This window comes from Nannobrachium achirus, assembly GCF_963921795.1.
Source record: "Nannobrachium achirus genome assembly, chromosome: 17".
In the NCBI taxonomy this organism is placed as follows: Eukaryota; Metazoa; Chordata; class Actinopteri; order Myctophiformes; family Myctophidae; genus Nannobrachium; species Nannobrachium achirus.
In genome coordinates this window covers 54,075,438-54,080,208 of record NC_137824.1, presented here as the reverse complement: position 1 = coordinate 54,080,208, position 4,771 = coordinate 54,075,438, and positions in this window count along the sequence as shown.

Genomic DNA, 4,771 nt, shown 5'->3' with positions numbered 1-4,771 from the left:
AAGGAAAGGAAAAAAACGAAATACGACATGAAAACAACTGAACCCCAAATCCAGGGACCTACTAGGTCAGTCTGACCGGGGCCTCCTTGGCTCTGAGGGTGAAAGGGACGGGAGGAGAGGGACTTCTTTGTTTTCAGGCTGTGGGGGTTTAGCAAAAGGGGATTTAAGGCTTTCGTTAACTGTATTGCATGTTTCTGGGAGGGGCTGGGGTTGGGGAAGCTGTAAGGAATTTCAGGGAGTTTGGAAACTGACAGGGTTTTTAATTCAAGTTTGAGGGGTTTAAAAGGAGGTAGTTTGGGGATTATTTTACGAGGAGAAATAGACTTGTGAAAGGGGTCTTTGCCAAACTGATAGAGGCTAATTCACTGCCTTTCTAGAAAGCTTTTTGCTACATTAATATTATGTATTATTGTTATTATTTTACACCTATACATTTCTGTCCTTCTTGCAACGTTCGCCTTTTTTCCTCTTTTCTTTTTGAACACTGGCTGTTTCAGACTAGCCTCCCATACTGCCACCTCCTGGCCCGTTTGTAATGATTCTCTTTTTTATAAATTATTATTTTACGCTGAAACATTCCAATATGTGGTAATCGCAACAGAGTCATCAGGGTCTGACATTTTTATTGATTAGTCACACCTGTGGCCTGTTTGACAAAATGGTGACCAATGGAGCAGTATTCTGTGAACTAAGGCCAAGTGTGTATCCCTCTGCTTCTGTGGTTTTTAAAAGTTAGTAAATAGATTAAGCTTCTTTTTCCCTTCTTCTTTAATTTCACTTGCTATTTTCTACTTTTATAGTACACATGAGACTGATGTATGTCTTTTTTAATTAAAAATCAGCTGTTAAGTTTCTAGGACATGTGCCTTCATATCATCTCCTCTAGTTGAGGAATTGTAAATGAGGGTGTCTTTGAAGTCACACAGGTGTAACTGTTACTAATATCATTCCACTTTGTTTTGTTTTTTGTGAATATGACATTTTTGGAAAAATATATAGTATTTGACATTATGTTTTGCTCATAGGCATGGGTTTTCCAAAAGCATTATCACACTCAGTGCTTTTTTTTTTTTATTATAATTTTTTTACCGTTTTTTGGAAATCCCAGGTAAAGCACTGAACAACCTAACCCTAACCCTAAGCCAAACTTTAAAAAGAATGACAAGCATATATCTATTACATTAACTCATTGATTGCCCTTTTCAAGATGGCCGCCAAGTACCAGGATGCCACGTTCCTAAATTTCTAGTGCACGGATACATTTTTAGTGCACGGATCGTGCACGCCCATGCCTATATCATGCACCATATGTGTAGTACTTTTTAACAGCTTTCAAACAAAAAAATCCGCTTGGAAATCCGTTCAGCCATTCATGAGATAGAAGCCTTCAAAGTCATATTTTTTATTTTTTTTCAAAATGGCTGCCAACTCGGGAAACTCGGGCTGTGGCAGCCTGGGACTACTGTAATAACTCGGGAAACTCGGGCCTTGGCAATCAATGAGTTAATTGTACTCCCACTGCTTAAAATACCTCCTCCTTAGGTTAACCACGAAGAAAAGGCTACATTTTGTACTCTCAAAACTCACCTCAACTTCTGACCCTTGCGTGTTAGCAACAATGAATATCAGCTAGATAGACTGCCGTTTTGATGGGGGGGGGGGGGATTAGTTATTTATTTAAATTAGTATCATGTTATCAAAACTGTAGAGATTACTGCCACTAAATTGCAGTATACTATGGAATTCAGTTTACTAAGGCGCATCTAAACAGATTTTTGGACATTAAGTAAAATCTCAGTTGGAAGAGAAAAAAAATAAATATATATATAAATATCCTATTTTGTGTTGATTAGAAGTTTACAATTTAGGCATATAGCCTCTTATCTAGAGTGCCAGATCTGAATATGTAGGCAGAGTAAAGCATGAACTCTTGTCAATAAACACAGTGTGATCCTAGGGGTAGTTTGGGGAACATTATGCGAGGAGAAATTGACTTGTGTACACAAATGTACACATAGCTCAGTTTAGAGCAGGGGTCTTCAACAGGGGGTCCGGGACCCCTAGGGGGTCCTCAGAGTTACTACAGGGGGGGTCCTCCAAATCTTTGTGTGATAGAAACCTTAGCATCCATATTCGGAGAACTTTAGCCAAAAATAGCAGATCTACAAGCTCAGCTTGTTTCCCGTCTGGCAGCACTTGTCCAGTGTTGGATTTGGAGGCTGCGCTGTCCCGGGGTTTGACAGCCGTTTCTCCAGCTTGCATGGAGGCTGAACTATATTGGTGTTTGATTGCTGTTTCTCAAGTTGTGAGCTTGTAGATCGGCTATTTTCGGCAAAGAGCTTCCGTGTAGAGGGGGAAAAGAGCAGACTAAGTACAGAGTGAAAGATCATGTTTATTAAGTATTGACACTTCAAGTGGTTAAATATCTGGAAACACAAATTGACATGAATCCAAAATAAACTGATGATCGTGTTTGTCAAAGGATGAAACTATATGGAATCTATGAACAGGTTGTGGGGGTCCCTGCTTCATCTCTCTCTCAACTAAGGGGTCCTTGGCCTGAAAACGTTGAAGACCCCTCTGGTTTAGAGGTCAAACATAAGTGTGTTGTTTGTTAGTTGGAGTGCTCCCCATAGACAATCAATGCATTTACCACTGCAAGGCAGTGAGGTAGCCGATACAATATATGATGTCATTTACTGTTCAAAAACATCCAACGTAAGACACACAACTGGGTTACCCACAAAGCACTTGACTAGTTGAGCTGTACTGTAGCCGTTAAACTTGTTTACATTCACTTTTCATTCATATTTCATGTATTTTGTCCGTCCTTAATTATTTATTTCACGTGTAAATGCTAATTGGCAAATGACATCCAACGGCTTTCTTTAGTAATTCATAATGGGTCACTGATTTGTTGTGAGGGAGGACATTTAATTTACACTCAAGAAAACCTGACATGAAATAATAAACATTTAAATAGATTAAAGTAGATTTCCGACATCGAGACCAAAGACATATTGCAGACTCCTTACTGTAGTATTTCTTTCATCTCTGCAGAAATTATGGCACATAGAATAAGTATGCACAATTTGGTTATGTCATACATCCACAAGGGCAGATTTCTTTGGTTTGGGCAGTGGTTCTCAACCTGTGGGGGGTCCCCAAATGATTAACTTAATGTGCAACATTGTTTTCAAACTCGACAGTACACAAACCACCATAAGGTTTAAGTAGAGGGTATCTGCACATTTCTAAAGTCACAATTTAAGGACTTTTTAATACTTCTTAAATGACAAATTAAACATTGGCCAAATTTTCACAATAGAACCGTTTTATACAAAATGTAATGTCTTAACTCTTAAGCCTCTATCATAGTCCAAGGTGAAGAGCTATCACCTCACCGCGGTGTAGTTTTCTAGCCATCACCTAAAAATGGTAACAGTCTTGGACTTATGAGGTTTCCACCCGACAGCGGATAGCTAGAAAACTACACCGCGGTGAGGTGATGTAGCTCTTCACCTTTTGCTATGAATAGAATAGAATAGAGGCTTTAGTGCTCGTCAGGGTGGGGGGGTCCCCAGTTAAAATGTGATTATTTTGGGGGTCGCGGCCTGAAAAAGTTGAGAACCACTGGGTTGGGGTACAGGCCAGGGTTTCTGCCTATACGGCCGATTCTGCCAATGCTTTTCAATGGGAACAAAGCGCAGAATCTGCCGGATAGGCAGAATCAAAGTTTGTTGTGACCGTACCCTTATACAGTATGTCCTGTCCTCAGTGATGGGCAAGCTACTATAGTGAGCTACACTACTAGTTACTCTTGATTAAATATAGCTAAACTACACTACAAGCTATCCCCAGAGAAATGTAGCAAGTTACACTACAAGCTACAGGACAAAAATAGCTAGCTACATCAACACTACTTTTTCTTTCTTCTTTTTTCCACCAAACAAATGGGCATGAAGGCAAAACAATTTTTTTTTATTATAAAACCTTCTGCCTGGCTTTAAATTAAATGTATACCCCTCTCACTATTGGGGACACTATTGTAATAACGTTTCTATTCATTTATTTATTCATCCCGACCGCGATGGCCCAGCTACTTGGAAATTGTAGTAAGCTACATTACTAGTTACTCTTGATTAAATATAGCTCAACTACACTACAAGCTATCCCCAGAGAAATGTAGCTAGTTTCCGTTACGCTACTTAGAAATGTAGTTCAGCTATGTAGCTAAGCTACTTGTAGCTGGCTACTGCCCATCACTGCCTGTCCTTGCGCCCCCCAAAAACCAACAAAGCACATATTAAAGCTAAAATCTAATATATTTGAAATCGAAAACCACTTATGAGTACATCCCACACTATAGCAGAAATTGATTGTTTTACTTTTGGCTGAATAAAATATTCTCTCATCTGCGTGTGTGTGTGTGTGCGCACACACACATGCATGGTCGCACGTGCATATTCTTCACTCGAACCCAATGAAATATTTATGCTGTTTAAATACTGTAAATGAGGATAACCTCTATTTAGTTAAAAGTATCTTATGGACAGTTATCAATAAAGCGTGTAGGTTATCACCCAGAGTAATGACTAAACCAGAAATAATTACACTGTACCTTAAGTGTATGGTTAGCTGTACAACAATGTGTAATAGGAAATAAAACAAATATAATGCAACATAGAATACCTTATAAGCCCAATAAAAAGGTTATTTATTTTTATCTTCATTTTCTTTTTAGCTCACATAGGATTTTTCACTAGACAAA